The sequence below is a fragment of the Anas platyrhynchos genome, chromosome 30, assembly GCF_047663525.1.
Source record: "Anas platyrhynchos isolate ZD024472 breed Pekin duck chromosome 30, IASCAAS_PekinDuck_T2T, whole genome shotgun sequence".
Lineage (NCBI taxonomy): Eukaryota > Metazoa > Chordata > Aves > Anseriformes > Anatidae > Anas > Anas platyrhynchos.
The window spans coordinates 3,312,970-3,330,710 of NC_092616.1; the positions used below are offsets into that span (position 1 = coordinate 3,312,970).

The 17,741-nt window shown below is 48.0% G+C and overlaps 1 long non-coding RNA gene across 1 annotated transcript; it reads right to left on the bottom strand.

Annotated features, from left to right (window-relative positions):
- Positions 1-1,250: 1,250 nt before the first annotated feature.
- On the bottom strand, positions 1,251-17,596 carry LOC119714667 (uncharacterized). The gene is made up of 5 exons (XR_011805338.1): positions 17,533-17,596; positions 2,809-13,616; positions 2,647-2,718; positions 2,465-2,572; positions 1,251-2,209 (listed from the first exon to the last, which is right to left on the bottom strand). It is a non-coding gene; the product is annotated as an uncharacterized lncRNA (long non-coding RNA).
- Between the last annotated feature and the right edge of the window lie 145 nt (positions 17,597-17,741).

Genomic DNA, 17,741 nt, shown 5'->3' on the forward strand with positions numbered 1-17,741 from the left:
TCGCGGGAACCTCGGCGCTGCGACCTCGTCGCGGGAACCTCGGCGCTGCGACCTCGTCGCGGGAACCTCGGCGCTGCGACCTCGTCGCGGGAACCTCGGCGCTGCGACCTCGTCGCGGGAACCTCGGCGCTGCGACCTCGTCGCGGGAACCTCGGCGCTGCGACCTCGTCGCGGGAACCTCAGCGCGGGAACCTCAGCGCCGCGACCTCAGCGCGGGAACCTCAGCGCCGCGACCTCAGCGCGGGAACCTCAGCGCCGCGACCTCAGCGCGGGAACCTCAGCGCCGCGACCTCAGCGCGGGAACCTCAGCGCCGCGACCTCAGCGCGGGAACCTCAGCGCCGCGACCTCAGCGCGGGAACCTCAGCGCCGCGACCTCAGCGCGGGAACCTCAGCGCCGCGACCTCAGCGCGGGAACCTCAGCGCCGCGACCTCAGCGCGGGAACCTCAGCGCCGCGACCTCAGCGCGGGAACCTCAGCGCCGCGACCTCAGCGCGGGAACCTCAGCGCCGCGACCTCAGCGCGGGAACCTCATCGCGGGAACTTCTGCGTGGGAGCCTCGGCGCTGCGACCTCGGCGCGGGAACCTCGGCGCTGCGACCTCGGCGCGGGAACCTCGGCGCTGCGACCTCGGCGCTGCGACCTCGGCGCGGGAACCTCGGCGCTGCGACCTCGGCGCGGGAACCTCGGCGCTGCGACCTCGGCGCGGGAACCTCGGCGCTGCGACCTCGGCGCGGGAACCTCGGCGCTGCGACCTCGGCGCTGCGACCTCGGCGCGGGAACCTCGGCGCTGCGACCTCGGCGCGGGAACCTCGGCGCTGCGACCTCGGCGCGGGAACCTCGGCGCTGCGACCTCGGCGCGGGAACCTCGGCGCTGCGACCTCGGCGCGGGAACCTCGGCGCTGCGACCTCGGCGCTGCGACCCCAGCGCGGGAACCTCAGCGCTGCGACCTCAGCGAGGGAACCTCAGCGCGGGAACCTCAGCGCTGAGACCTCAGCGCGGGAACCTCAGCGCGGGAACCTCAGCGCTGAGACCTCAGCGCGGGAACCTCAGCGCTGAGACCTCAGCGCGGGAACCTCAGCGCTGAGACCTCAGCGCGGGAACCTCAGCGCTGAGACCTCAGCGCGGGAACCTCAGCGCTGAGACCTCAGCGAGGGAACCTCAGCGCTGAGACCTCAGCGAGGGAACCTCAGCGCTGAGACCTCAGCGAGGGAACTTCTGCGTTGGAGCCTCGGCGCTGCGACCTCGGCGCTGCGACCTCGGCGCGGGAACCTCAGCGCTGCGACCTCAGCGCGGGAACCTCAGCGCTGCGACCTCAGCGCGGGAACCTCAGCGTAGGAACCTCAAGAGTGTGACCTCACAGCGGGAACCTCAGCGATGTTACCTCAGCGTGGGAACCTCAGCTCGGGAAACACAGCGATGTGACCTCAGTGATGTTACTGCCCTGCGGGAACCTCAACGTGGAAACCTCAGCACGGGAACCTCAGCGATGTGACCTCAGCTCCGGAACCTCAGCGCGGGAACCTCCGCAATGTGACATCGTGTCCTGGTTTCAGTTAGCACAGAATTAATTTTCTTCCTAGTAGCTGGTGGAATGCTGTGTTTTGGCTTAGGATGAGAAGAGTGCTGATAACACCCCGATGCTTTAATTGTTGCAGAGCAGTGCTTATACTAAGCCAAGGACATCTCAGCCTTTTGCTCTGTCCTGCCAACGGGCAGGCTGGGGGTGCAGTAAGAGCTGGGAGGGGACAGACCCAGGACAGGTGACCCAAACTAGCCAAAGGGGTATTCCATACCATCTGACGTCATGCTAAACAATATATAGGGGTGGCTAGCCGGGGGGAGGGGGCCGGACTGCTCGGGGTTAGGCTGGGCATCGGTCAGCGAGTGGTGAGCAATTGCATTGTGCATCACTTGTTTGTACATATGATTATTACTTTCCTATTATCACCATTGTATTATTATTATTATTGTTATTATTATTTTTTTATTATTATTTTCCTGTCTTATTAAACTGTCTTTATCTCAACTCACGGGCTTCACTTTCCATTTCTCTCCCCCGTCCCAGAGAGGGAGGGGGGAGGCTGAGCGAACGGCTGCGTGGTGTTTAGCTGCCGGCCGGGTTAAACCACGACACCTCGGCGCAGGAACCTCAGCGATGTGACCCTCAGCGCGATCTTCCAAATCTTTCTCCACAGCCGAGACGCAGGCCTGTAGGGGAGAGGAGAGGCTTTCTTCATACTTCTTTTGACTTACATGTTGTGAAAGCGGCATTTCTTTTAGGAACAGCACAGTCTCGCAACTTCCACTTAGTGAAAGTTATGAGCTAACTGCACCAGTACCTTCCCCATCGGTTTCTACTCACCGCAAGGCATAATTTGAGTGCACATTAAGGCACCTTTTTCCACAGTGCCTGTTGTCGAATCCTAACAAATAGTTAAGAACATTCTCCAAAGTCAGGCTTACCTGTAAGCACTTGAGCTTCTGAGTTGGTGGGGCTTTCTTCTTCGCTTTCATTATCATTGTATTTGGAAGAGCTTGAAAGGGAGCTTAGAAGCCACGGAAGTAATTTCACTGAAAACAGACAAGGTGAAGGATGTACTCAAACTCCTCGACATTAAAGAACTGTAGAACCCAGGAACACTTACCTGCCAGCTCCTGAACTTGAGTCACTTCCACACTGCTTCACAGTGACTTTGCACCACCAGGGTCTCACCACACTGAGAGGGCAACAACAACATAGCTAACTCATAGAGTCACTGAAACTATTTCACAGAGATGGGAGAAAACGTGAAGAAAAAGCAGCCCACCAGGGAACACTGAATCCGCTTCACCACAACAGCAGAAAAGCACCCTAGAGAACCTGAGCCTCCAACTCCCCACCAGGAAGGCAATTCCCCACAAGTCCTCAGGCTTCCTATATAGCAAAAGTCAAATGATCCACACCTGGCAGGTTTCACTTCACAAGGGTGGAGCCAAGAGACCATCTAGCTTTACTTGGTTATTTTTTGTTGCTTGTTGAAAGTAATGCTTTTTTTTTTTTTTAAGACTAATTTCAATAGCACCTTCTGCATATGCTTCTCTCTGTGGGTAACACAGGGTTTGGGAAGACACTAGTCATAGCGTTTTGAATCTTCTACTCCAGTTAAAGTAAAATATACATCAGGCTTTCACAGTCCAGTCCTACTGAGGACAGTAATTTCTTCATTAGCTCTAATTTGATGTGTTCAGCTGCAAACTATACAAGAGCTATAAGTATTGAGAATGCACCTGGATGTACCTTTACCTCAGCAGATTCCAATATTGTAGCAAAAGGAGTGGGCTAGTTCCTGATTCTTCCTGCCCCAAAATACAGGGTTGTTAGTACATTCTAGTCCATACACCTATCTTGTTCTTTAAGAATATCTGTATCCCTGGCCATTTTTTGTTCTGCCTAGTGTTATAAATGGCTCAGGATTCAAATTAGGATTAAATAAAAAAATAGGATTTATTAAAAGAATATAAAGGAATAGAGGTAAGCAAACAGTGCTGGGTGCACCGGGAGTCTGCGCTCCACCAGGACGCACACCAGTTACATCAAGCAGCTGATTTTTATGCTCCTAGACTAATACATATTCATTACTACTTCTAAAAAAATAGATTATTATAATTAGCTTCTGGGGTCCAGTCCCTCCTACTGGAGCATGCGCATCAGTCTCCTCTGGGGGTCTCTAGGGGTCTTTCATGCTGAAGGCTCGTAGTCTTCCTCTCCCCCTTTGTACTCACTTGGCACCATTCCAAGTTTATGGAACACTTTCTGCAGGTCTTGTCTCCCAACCGTCCTTCAGCTTCTTTTTTCTTCCTCTTAATCTCTTGGCCCCCTGGCCAGATACCAAGGATCCTCATAGTATCCCATAACAGTCACTAGTTGTTATCAGTTGTTCTGAAACTCCCAGACATCAAACACAAACAGCTTTCTTATTTGACGCTTCACGAGTAATTAAAACATTCTTCCCCAGCCATTCACAGACACATCTATAGCAGTGTTAAGTTAATCTCGAAGAAGACAGGAAAAAAGGCTGTAACTGTTAGAAACAGAAGTCCGGAATAACAAAAGCAAACAGGTTCATAAATTTAAGGAGTGTTTTCTGAAGACGTGATAAATTGACTAGAATGAGGGGGAGACTGGGACACACTGCATCTGTGGTTCAAGAATTAAAATGCCAGTGCAGGGCCCAGAGGCAGACAGGATTCAAACAGAATTGTTCTTTATGGACACGAATTGTTAACACATTCCTCACACTAGGCATGCAAGAGTTTCCTTGCCACTAACAAAAACAGCCTTGAAGTCACAGAGGAGCAAAGCCATAGCTTACGCTCTTTCTGTAAATTCCCACTTCACCTCCTCTTCTTCCTTGCCTGTTTTGTTCTTCTTCATCAGTGAAGAATATGCTCCCTAAAGATGAAATTGACCTAGATGATCTGAAGCCAATATGACAGTTTAGTTCCATATTTGTGCCATCTGAGGAAAGAATTATATCTTGTCCTTCTGGAAACTGTATAGAAAAAGGGCAAATCCTGTCACCGTCTTCAAGTTCAAGCTCTGGAAGTTCAGCTTGAATTGAAGGACAGGCACAGTTTTTAGTATTTTAGTTTGCTACTAGTTTTTATAAGATGAAACATTTTAATGCTGTTGTTCTTGCAGCTGAACAAGTGACTAATTTTACAACTTTCCAGCAGCAAAATGTCCACCAGTGTCCAGAACCTGAATCACTTGGTATTGTAGTATGCTTGTTCATAGCACAATAGCTCATAGTGTATAGAAACAAGAGTGCATTTGCAAACTCTGCCTGGCTGCATGTCCAGCAGGAACAAAGTCCTTTATTTTTGCCTTTCCTCATCCCTATTCCAACTTCCCTCCCTCCTCTTCCTTCCCAGAGCAGAACCACCCCCTGCCCCACTGCCATGAAAGTAGAAATGGGCCCACTTTCAGCAAGCTGCTGAAAGATAACATGTTTTCTCTCTGTAACAAGTTCAATAAGGGATGATCAAAGCATATCATAGTTTCCTAAATTACATTAAATTCCTTAAATGGGATTTTTTTCTCGAATTGGAAACATCTCTCTTCTGTACATCAGATTGTAATCATCTACTCTAAGCTATTTATGAAGTTCAGTAGGATTTTTTTTTTTTTAATATTTCCTGGGAATTTCTACCACTCATGCAAATGATTTCATTACATGTTTTATTTTTTTTAACTCAATATCTGTGCAGTAAAAGCTCAGATATATAGACATATGCAGTTACCATAAAGCAACCACAAAGTTTTGGGAGCATCTCGGATACCCAAAATGCAATCTATTGCTACTCACAATGAACTTTCTGACCTGCAGGAGGATGCTATGCAAGGTGCAAATGATGCTAACACAATCATACATGCTCCCTGAAAGTGAGAAATTTGCTTGCACATAGCTATGCTTTTGCAGGAGAATGGTTCTCCATTTGGGTGGAAGAAATAATTCTGTATGAGACTATCAATTCAATGTATTTTAATTTTCACTGTAAATGCAACTAGAATTTTAGGAATATACATTTTACAAAATACTAAATAGAAATACAAATTTATCATGGCTTGCTCAATATCTTGAACATGATACGCTGTCAAGAATCACAGAACCATGTAATGGTTGGGGTTAAAAGAAAGCTTAAACATCACCTGGTTCCATCCCCCTGCCATGGGCAGGGACACCTCCCACCAGACCAGGTTGCCCAAAGCCCCCTCCAGCCTGGCCTTGACCACCTACACGGATGGAGCATCCACAGCTTCTGTGGGCAACCTGTGCCAGTGCCTCACCACCGCCTGAGTAAAGAATTTATTCCTAACATCTAACCTAAATCTATCCTCTTTTCATTTAAAGAATAACACCTGTTGGGACAGTACAGGGATGTAGAGAAGTAACCACTGAGGGCTACTACTGGAAAAGAGTGCTCCTCAATGTGTGCTCTGGGAAAGGGGCTGCTGGAGCACCACCTGCTGCTGCACTGCTATAAAATTGCTGCACTCTTTGCTGCTGGGGACTGGCATTTCAACTACAGAATGGATGTGCATTCACATGATCAGGCAATGCCTTTCTGATGTTTTCTATTATTCTGACATTTACAGTATTTAGCCTGTGCTGCTTAGCTTTCATTTGCTCTCACTTTTCAGAGAACCTTTGGCCAGCTGGTAATGTAATAATTGTTACAGAGAGGGTGATGGATGTTTTTGCAGCAGTGGAAGCTCACACATGAACTTGTTCCAGCTATGAATTAATTTAGGATATTTTGCAACAAGAAGGGTTGCAAACACTGTGTAATTTTAGGAACGTGGAACCCTCTTCAGTTAACAGAAAATAATAGGTACCTAAGAAATGAGATTTGGCTCTCAGTAGTTCCCCAAATTATTACTTCTGTGTGAATAGCCTTCAACACTTGTAATAATGCTGACCTCTGTTTCTGCTGGATAATTGCTTTGATTATGCATTGCTTGTTTCTGTTGTTGTCTTACAGCACCGACAGATGTCATTTTGTTGCTTACTGTATAGATGCCTAATGGAATATGATTTCAGCTCTTGAGTCTCAATGAGGGTCTTAACTGCAAGACTATCATTTTTTCCCCATTATATTAAATGCTTGTCACTATGGCTAGGAAAAACTAGACAGTGGAAAATATCTATCATGTCTAGCCTAAAATACAAGCATAACTAATGTGGTGTAAATGCCTGAAGTAACTAGGAAAATAAAACTAACATTCACACTTTTAAGGAAAAGGTACAGCATTGAAGAGGCTTTCAGGGTAGGGCATAACTGCATTATCTGAGCGTTCCCTAGGCTCCCAACCTTAGATGCTATCGCGCTGGGGAAACTTGGTGTGCTAGCTCTAAGGAACACCACCGAGCGTAGAGTGGAGTGGAGACACCACGGTTAGGCTCTGTAATCAGGTGGGGCCTCGATTGTTCTTGTGCACAAAGCTGCACTTTTTGCCACCCTAAGCCAAAGACCTGTCATGTTTTGACAAATGCCGTACCCTAGTGTACTTTTTGCTCATTATAATATCATTATAATACCAAAACACACCTCCATCCCAAAAGCTACCCGCCTCCAAGGTGCGAACACACCTCACTGAGCATACGCCCTGAATTTCTCGGGCCTATTCCTTTAAACGGAGACGGGAAAACTTTACACCAATCATAACTAAGATATGCTTGACTAGAGCCACTCAAGCTCCACCTAGAAGACAGAAAATAATATAAATTGGCCCAAGAGAGAGGGCATGTTAGGGAAGATACCACCGTCAGGGGAGATACCATCCCGAGGACGTACAACATCCTTAGGACCTCCTGACTCCTGGGATCAGTCGACGGGCTGAGCCTCTCTTCCCCCCCCATTGGGACGCCTTTGGGTGAGATCTGAATACTTGCTTATAATCTTTTAACGCGTTTATTTCTAGGCTGCGCACCTGTAACATCTAACACACCTGTAACATCTATAACATCTGTAACACCTACAACACCTATAACACCTGTAACATCTGTAACACCTATAACACCTGTGTATTTCGTGCATACTAGCTTGCTTTTGCTGATAGTCACTATCACCGGCAATCCAAAAGAACCTGATTACCTGTTGCTGTAATAAACCATACTTGATTGCATTGTGATAGCTCTCATTAATGCAACTAGGGTGAGGGTGGTTATCCGTGATAGTTCAGTGTTCTGAATCTAACCAGACCCCCAGACGGTTAATACGTTTTTGGTGAATGTCTGAGTGGACCCCCAGGCGGTTATTACGTTTTTGGTGAATGTCCGAACGGACCCCCAGTTTTGGTGAATGTCCGACTGATTCAGTACTCTGAATCCAACCGGGCCCGTAACGGTTAATCAGCTACACCCCTTTAACGCGACAACTAATCCTACCATAATGGATAAATATGCTATATCTGTAGCTGATAAATCAGGCCATATTACAGTGAAATGAAGTGTAGATAAGGTGAAAGAACTGCACATTGAAAGGGGGAGCTGAAGATATGTGGAAACTCTATGTTGGTATGACCAGTCGGGAAGAGAGATGGATGTCAGTGAGAAGACGTCAACGTCATGTTTGCTTTATGCAACATATCAAAACAGACAGGATATTAAACTGTATTAAGACAAGCATCTATAGGTAGATTCACAGGTAGACAGCAGCATTTAAAAACAGTGGGTGACTATGAAAGGGAAAACAAATAATGTGGAAAGACACTCAACTGAAAAGAAAAAAAAAGGATAAATACGAAACTAAGCTTACAAAGAATTATTAGGATATATATATATAAATAATAAGTGAAAGAGTAAAGGTCAACTGAATGTCCATGTTTCATCATTTTTTCTTAGTATGGGAAGAAAACCTAAAATAAGAAGTAAAAAAAAATAAAAAATGTGTAAAATTCATAGAAGAAAGCATATATTTACACAATGCATCATTAACTAAGTAACACGAATTCCCCAAAGTATGTATCTTCTATACTTGGCAAGATATGTTCTATCCTAATTCCAATTTAATACAATTCTGAAGCCTTGCTATTGATCTTTAAGGCATCATTGGATGAGGACCCAGCTAAATTGGGTAGTATCCTTTCACCCATAACATATGAAGACAAATAAGCTCTCCTTGTGTAATGCAGCAACAAACTGTGATGACATTCATGAGGACTAAGTCTAGTTTGTTTCAGGCAAAGCGGATTGATAATGCAATGAGTAACTGTAGAAGGTTATATTGAACCACAGCCTGATTGCTTTTAAAGTATACAGACATATCTGTCTGGTAATGGTTTCCAACTGTAAGTGAAGCCAAGGAAATAAAAACATCAAGCAGCTCAGAAAGCTCAGTACCTAAAAAAAAAAAAAAAAAAAAAAAAGGAAAAGAAGAGGGAGTGAACAACACTTCAGACAATCGCAGTGCAGATTTATCTTACTAAGCACTTGGATTCTAAGGACATAATTTGGATAAACTGCATGTAAGATGTAAAAGATACATGTATAATAAAGATACCTGGAATTGTACCACAAAATGGTTAGGCATTAATTTTCAGCTTACAGGCAAAAGAAAATAAATTCACTAAGATCTTGACATGCTCTTCAATAATTTGATCATTACTGCCAAAGAAAGAGTGTTGCCTTCAGGGGGCAGTGGCGACCTGGTTCAGGAACGGCACGGCGACCAACCCCAGGCCGCTCGGTCCATCGGCTCACAGACACCAATGTGGTGGATGGCAAATGGCGTTTCTTGTCGAGTCCCATGGGGTTATCTACCCGAGGCCCATAGCGTCACTTCGCTTGCTTACAGCACAGCCCACACGCTACTGGCCATCAAGGGAGGGGCTCCACCTTTCCGTACAGCGCCACATCTTCCGGCCGCCAGACCCTAACTACCCATAAAGAGATTCTCAAAAGTGTTGAAGTAACTAGAGAGCAGAAGCCCTGCATAAAATCAATGTGATATATGGAATTCTATTTTAAACCCCTATGTAAGGGTAGTGGTAGTAGTGGTGGTGATCATCCTCAGGAGGTACTTATCTCTCTTCCCTAACCATAGCAAAAGCTTAGAATAGACATCAATTTTACGTCAGTGAAGCATGGCAAAATGAATTTGATGATTAGTAAATTTGGGAAATTGCGTCTTATTCATGTGGAAATTTCGCATTGATTCCAATAGCTGTTGACATCTTGATATCGCCCTGAAAAGGCTTCTTGTCTAGTTTGACATGGCAAATCTCTTTTTTTTTTTTTATAGGAGTTTTTTAAAGCCACAGGCAGCTGCTAAGGAATCTCTGATTTATACAAGAGACTTTCAAAACTATCCCTTATCTTCACTGTCCTATTATCCAATGGTTTCCCCATAGCTATGTTCTGTTTTGATTTGAGATGACTGGCCCAGCTCAGAAACATCCTTTTTGATCTCGCTGCTCAGTCTTGTTCAGTGATTTTAGTTTAGCGATTTTTATATTGTCTAACACATGAAATCCATGAATGGATGTAGATGCTTTTAGAGTTACTAAATTTTTCATGATCAAGGATGTTTTCACACATTGTGACTAAAAGCAGATGCAGAAAGCATTTCCATTGGATCAGAATGCAGGAAACAGAGGGCACATTTATTCTTTGTTATAGAGTACAGTGATGATATTTTTAAAAGAACTGCTGCCATATCATGAGATCGATAAGCTGATCTCAGCACTGTACAGGTACTAACCTTGATCCCCAAATCAGTACTGTCATGTTACCGTAGTGCTACGACTTCTCTCTTAATGAAGCTATTTACCTGAATTGAAGGATTACACTGATACACTCTTTCTGCTCTACAGATATTTTTAATAGCTCATTGTGGCTCTCTGAGCCTTAAACCATATTGCCAAATCATGCAGACTATACATATTTACGACACTGGCTTTTCATTTGGCAATTTCTACAAACCCTCTTAAAAAATAAAAATAAAAATAAATAGTGCAGACATTTATGATTGCCTTGTCTAACTGACAGCCCTTCTGCTGCTTCCTTTTTTCTATAATTTTGGTTGTGTTCCTTTTGATCTAATCTGAGAAGGACAGAGGTCTCAGAGATCAGCAGTTCTTACACATTTTGCAAAGACTGATGGTATCATTGAGCAGAAAAACCCAATAAAAGCTTCATTAGTTCTGCTTCTCAAAGAATTTTCTGTTTAGTGAAGAGACCTTTAGAGAGAATTAGAGCCCAAATCTGTCATTTTGAACATTCTCATTTTCCATTAGGCAGAACAATTTGCAAGATTAAATGCAAAGGAATATATCTCATTGTTCATCATTATTTGGACTTTGTTCCAATTAGTTTAATTATCTCAGGTATCACTGTGACTTCTTGTTGCTCAATTACTGTCAAACAGACCACCCTTCTAATCACGTCACCTGCCGCTTTTTCTAACCTCTACATTGAACACACTCTGGAGGGATTTGTCTGTGTTTTTAGACATGCCTGAGTGAGTGAGAGCTACTTGTGATCTAATAGATGATTTGGTTAGTGCACAAGTGCATCTTTGACCTGCATTTCGAACAGGGGCATATATGACCAGTTCTAGCTATTTTCTGCTGTGTACAGAAGAGGAGAACAGATTCACAATGTTTTTCTGATTGTGCATCTGTTTTTACACTGGCCATGGCCCTAGGACAGATCTGACCAAGCTGGAAGTGATTTCCTTTCAAATAAATTAGCCTATTAGCTGAAAAGAACTAATGATGTTCTGTTTTTCTACCTAGAACGCAGGAGGAGAATCAGATCAGAAAACAGTCAAACAGGTTACAGATTGGGAAAGTCTGGCTTATAAAATTTTAAATGGCTCAGAAGTTCAGGTGTGTGATTTATAAGATTATACTTTTTATTCTGAAGACTATGACCCAATTTCAATAAGTTTGATGTGAAGCTTTATAATTCATCACCTGATAATTCTAACATGAATAAAATAGTAAAACAGTGTACATTTCTGCAGAAAGAGAATTGCTGGGAATTGGCATACAGGATGTGGACATGTGCCTGTGGAACAATTGTTCGATCTGAGCTTGCTTTAAGCAACCAGATCCCTCTGCAAGGCCTTTCCACCCTCAACAGAGTCCACAACTCCTCCAAGTCATCAGCAAACTTGCTCAAAAAACCTTCTATTCCTACATCCAGACCGTTTATAAAAATATTGAAAAGTACCGGCCCTAAAATGGAGCCTTGAGGGACCCCACTGGTGACCGCCCGCCAGCCTGACGCAGCCCCATTCACCATAACCCTTTGGGCCCTGCCTGTTAGCCAATTGCTCACCCACAGCTTCTCCCCGCAGCGCCCTGGGCAGCTCCCCGGGCAGGCTGAGTGCTGAGCCTGGCAGGCGGCAGAGGCCCTGCCCCGGCACACAGCCCCTGGGCCACAGCAGGGACCCTGCTCTGCACCACAGCCCTGGACACCCCTGCCTGCACCCCCGGCTTCTCCTGCCTCCAGGAACTGCGGCTGCATTGCCCTCCAGCCAGACACTTACCGGGTGCAGGGCTGGGAAGTCTTCTCCCGCAGGGAGCTCTGGGCATGCTGCCACTTCTGCCTGCCTTTAAGCACTGTGTCTCTGCAGGCAGTGCCCCCAGCCCTGCTGCGCTGTGCAGAGGAGCTGCTCCTGGGCAGAGCTGTCTCTCTGCAGCGCTGCCCGCTTGCCAGGAGCTCCCCTTGGGCCCAGGAGCCCGGCCCAGCTCAGCAGCAGAGGCCCAGCCCAAGGCCTCCCTTGCTCTGCCCCCCACCAGGCTCCCTGCACATGGCCCTGGGGCTGCAGGGGAACCTGCTGGGAAACAGCCTGAAGGAATCCCTGGGCTTCCCTCCCTCCCCTGGGCACACACACTTCTTGACAGCAGGCTCATTTCTCTTAGCACAAAAACAATTATCTGTAGCAGTCTTCTCTTCTCATCCCAGTTGATGAAGGGACACCCAGGCATGGTCATAAAAGTAACTCCTTTAGCCCCCTGCTTAAGGAAGGGATTCAGCAGAGTCAGTTAAGACATCTCATGCTGTTTTTTTGTCCTGGGGCTGGAATGGGACAAAGATCCCTCCCATGCCTGCCACAAACCCACGGGAGCTGGGATTCCTCTGCACTCAGTTTAGGTGTGAATAACATGGGCAGCTGCAGGTGAGCTCCTTTTCTCAGCTCCAGGATCATTAATGGAGATGGGGGAAATCAAGGGAAATCAGCAGCCCCTTCTCCTGCCTGAAGATCAGCCCCAGCTCCAGCACTGGCCCTCAGGGCTGCACCAACACCACAAAGGCCCTCTGCTGTCAGAGCGGCACAGCCCAGGCCTGTTTCCTTCTGGCCTCAGGAACACCAGGCCTTGCCCTTCTTGGGATCCCTTAAGTCATCCTTTTGTGCCCATCCACCATCCACGGCAGCAAATCTCTGCTCTGAAGGAAAGCCTCTTCATGCCCAGGCTCTTGGCACAAGGTCTGGGACAAGTCTGAGTTTGGCCCTTGTGCCACAGCTGAGGTGCTGCAGCCCAGATGTGCCCCAATGCCCTCAGCCTGGGGCAAAGGCAGGAGGAGCTGGATCCCCGCCTGCTGTCACAGGGCTGGGACATTGATGGAAGAGCTGCTGAGGTGTGGGGGGACAGGTCCCTCAGCTTGGGGTGCTGTGCTGGATGGGGGCAGATTCTTCAGAAGAGACAGGCGGGGATGATCAACAGGGGGTTGCCCTCCATGTGAAGGATCTGTCTGGATGCATGGAGCTCCTCTATGGGATGGGCAGCAGAGTGGGGGAGCCCTTGTGGGTGAGGGTCAGAGCAGATCCAGTCAGGGTGGCAGTGTGGTCAGAGGTAAATGCCTGCAGTCAGGCTGAAGAAGCAGACAGTCTTGTGGAAGCCACTGGATTAAGATGAATTCAATGACCCCATGTCACCCTGGGGGCCTTAAATCACTCAGACTGTCACAGAAAAGGGACACTGCAGGGTGCAAACATTCCCGAGGTTTCTATGGGTTCTTGGAGACATCTTCTGTGCACAGCTGCCAGATGGGCCGACCTAGGTGATGTTCACCAGGATCTGGGACTTGCAAACAGGAAAACCCGTGTCTTGACACTCCTCCTGCAAAATGCATGTCATAGTCCAGCTGCTTTGCAGCACAGGGAAAGAGATGAGGTTTTGGGGCCCAGCCCTACATCCAGCACTGCACAGCCAGCCCTGTTCTGATCCCCAGCCCTGGTCCCCAGCCCTGATCCTGTCCCCAGACATGGTTCCTAGCCCTGGTCCCCAGTCTTGGTCCCCAGCCCTGGTCCTGGACCCCAGCCCTCGTCCTGTTTCCTGCCCTGGTCCCAAGCCCTGGTCCCTGAGAGGCAAAACCCCTCTCATTTATATGCAGGAACATGGTGGAGGCTCCTAGGTCAGTCACAGAAAGGTGTGACATATGTTGGAGAAATAATCCACTAAACACACAAAAATCCAGAAAAGAATTTTCTGCTTCCTTTTCCCTTTCCAGCACTTGCAGGATTGGGTGAGGTTGCAGAAAGAAATGGAAAAGGAACTGTCAAGTTCCAACACATCTCTAAGATTCCTGAACTGTTCCTTTGATGATCAGTGGGCTTGTAAGAAGGCTTATAAATTGCCTACAGCCTCTCCTTTGTTTATGGCCAGCTTCATTGGCAACTTTGCTGTACCTGTCAGGGCTTTCTGACAGGCTGTTTTCTATCTGCAAAGATGGATATGCACCTAGGCAGTGCTCTGGGAACTGCTGGTTTCTGAAGGGCAAAGAGGTTGGCAGGAGGGCTCTGAACACAGGTGGGGAAAAGACCATGGGACATGGAAACATCCCCCAGTTATAAAATCTTCAGGCAGAAGAAATATGGTTAGGGAATGAGAAGAAAGAAAAACCGGATTTGTAGTCAGAGGGAGAACTTCTCAGAAAAGTCTGTATTATTCCCTACATTGCAGCCCCCTTCCTCTGAGCAAGCCCTCTTGCCTCCTGTCCCACACAGGAAAGCCCCTGCAGTCACTGCTGTGGGTCCAGGGCATGAAGCACGTCCTCTGCAGCCACAGTTCCAGCAGAGCAGAGGTGCATCTCTCCAGCCACGTGCCCATTTCCCTCTGTGGTGCAGGGGGGCTGAGAGCAGCAGCCTGGGGCTGTGGGCAGTGCATTCTGTGAGGCTGGGGAATGAGCTGACTTTCCCTTAATGAGACACCATCATTAGGACACTTGTCTGTCTCCCTGGGATGGCCTTCCAAGTTGTGAGCTGTCCTGCAGGATAGAAATCTTTTCCGTAGTATCTCTGTTATGTGAATGCCCCAGGAAGAAGCAGAGAGATGCTGCATGTGAGGACATGCTGTTGGGTTGGTGAAATAAATGATAAGTGTCCTTGGCAAGACATGTGGTGCTGAGACCTTGCTTAGGTACCTTGAGAAAGGCTGCGCACTGAGAGATTGGCAGTGGGTTCCTCTGCTCTCAGCAGTGTCTGCCTTCTTTTCAGGGTGCCATAAATGTGATTGCCCTCCATTAACAAAAGCTGCAAGATCACGGCCATTGGGCACAAGCCCAACCAGCTCCCCTCACCCTGCTCTGAGCTAAAGGGAATCCCTTTGCCTCTCAGGTCTCACAGCCATTCACTGTGGGTGCAGCAGAAATCCTCAGGACTTCTGACTTCAGAGGACATTCCTTGGGCATGATGAGGTTGTGTAGGAAAAAAACAAAAATTCCTAGAAGTCCTCTCAGCCCTCCACATTCTTTAGGCCTGTTAGGACACCACCCCGTATGCCCTTCTGCATTGATTTCATCTGACAAATTCTGAAAATATAACTTGGAGCCTCTGCCATGTTCTGATGTACCCAATGCACAGGGACAAGACTGCTTCCTCCTGACCCAATATGCACAGGTCCCGAATACTTCAGTATCATATTCAAACTCATTAAATATAGCGTATGAGGCTGAATGACAAGTGAGGGAGTGTGGCAGGGAGGGGTTCAAGGAGAAATGGAGTAGATTTCACTCTGGGAAGCCAGTATTAACTTGTCATTGTTTTTTTTGTTTGTTTTTTTTTTTTCCATCTTGAAAGCTCCCTAGATCCAGCACACTGATGGGCAGCACACTGTTCTTTGACCTGCTCCCCATCAAAGGAACAGATGGACTAAATAGCGTGGAAAAGGGCTTCAGGGTACATTTAAGGAACAGGCAGAGCCCTTACCAATTTCAGACATGGGCAAAGCAGACTCACTCTAGGAAGACGAGCATAATTTATTGAGTGCTACCGGTAGACTGGAGCAGTGAGAAACTAAATGAGAACTAAGAAAGTTCATGGTCTCTCTCTGCCCCTGCTCCAGCGTGGGGTCCCTCCCACAGCCAGCTCTCACAGCCATTCACTGTGAGTGCAGCAGAAATGCTCAGGATTTCTGACTTCAGAGAGCACTGCTTGGGCATCACGAGGGAGAGGATGCTGTCTAGCAAAAGCAAAACTAAACTAAAAGTCCTTTTTGTCACCCACCTTTTTTTTTTTTTTTTTTTTCACATTCGGAGTGCAGATGTAAACGTCCCTTCTGTGCTAGGAGTGATTTCATATGTCAAATTCTGAACAAAAAATACTTGCCCTACCATGTTCCAATATACGCAGTGCACTGGGAAAGGACTTCTAACTCTTGAGCCAATGGGCAATGCCATGATGGTAATGGTAAACTGAACCTCACAAAAAGAATCTCAAGTCATGGAAGTGAAAGGACATATTTCCTAGAGAAAAAAAAATTCCTAGAGAAAAAAAAAAAAAAAGCCTTTTTACATGTGCCTTCCTCACATGACTGTGCGGCAGGCATTCCACGTTACTTTGTCAGCACTGGATTTTTTTCCGACGTGAAGCCTCCCTCCACCTACTCCCCATCCCTGGGCCTGGTGGTGGCAGTTCTGTACTCAGTGATGCCTCCAGCACTGAACCCTCTCATCTACAGCATGAAGAACCAGGAGCTCAAAGATTCAATATGGAAACTGCTGACTGGGCGTTTATCAGTGGCCACAGACTGTCTGCCTTCTTCTGCAGATGGCTCCAAGTATTATTCATGACAGGCCATCTTGCCTTTCCATATGGCATTTGTCTCTTCAATTTTCCTTTCTGCCCTTGTGATATTGTTGCCTACACAAAAACGCCCTTTTTCATTCCTTCCTGCACGAGTATCACCCTTTCTGTGTGACCCAGGATTTCTGTAGTCAAGGAGCCAGGATCTCTGTGTATTTTAACCAAATAAATGTTGGTCTGAGACCCATTCTGAGTTGATCAGGAGTGAATGGGAACTGGAGCTGTGGTGGCAGTGCCCAGAGCCCTGCAGCAGCCTGCGATGGGCACTGCCGTGGGACCAGCCCAGCCTAGGCTACTGGGCTGGGCTGGGCTGGGGAGAGGGCAGGGAGGTGGGAGAGCTGGGGGGCAGCTGAGCTGGGCTGGAAGCTTCCCAGTAGAGAGAAACATCCGTGTCGAGCTGGGATATGCGACCGTGCAGAGGGAGGACAGGCACTGCTGGCTTTGGATCGCGTGGCAGAGATCAAAGACAGGCTGGTGCAGAAGGGAGGCAGCTGGGCTGTGCCCTGCTGGCACGGACAGACCAGGAGGGTGGTCCAGGGCCTTTGTACCTGAAGCCTCTCTTGTCAGCCATGTCACAGCCCCTTTTCCGCTCTCAGCTCCTTGTTCCCTCACAAAATACCCCCTCACAGTCCCTGTCCCCTCACGAAGTGTCCTTTAACCCCTCATCTCCTCACAAAATGCCCCTCACAGCCCCTTTTTTCCCCTCACAGCCCCTTTTTCCCCTCACGGCCCCTTTTCCCCTCACAAAACGTCCCCTCACAGCCCCTCTCCCCTCACCGAACACCCCCTCAGCCCTTCTTCCCCTCACAATCCCGCATCCCCTCACCGCCAGACGCCCCCCAGAGCCTCGCACGCCTTCTCCAAACCCCCCTGAGCCCCCCCAGACCCCCATTTTCCCCAAAATCCAAAAAAATCCCCTCAGACCCCACTCAAATTCCCCCCCCCCGCCGCACCGGCCGCAGCCTCCGCCGCCATCGCTCCCGCCGGACCGTTTGAAGCCGCGGGGCGGGAGCCAATGGGAGGCCGGCGAGCGCGCATGCGCAGTGCGGGCAGCCCGGCGGGGCAGGACGAAATGGCGTCGGTTGCCTGGCAACGGGGGGGAGGGGACAAAATGGCGTCGGTTGCCTGGCAACGGGGGGAGGGGAGAAAATGGCGGCGGTTG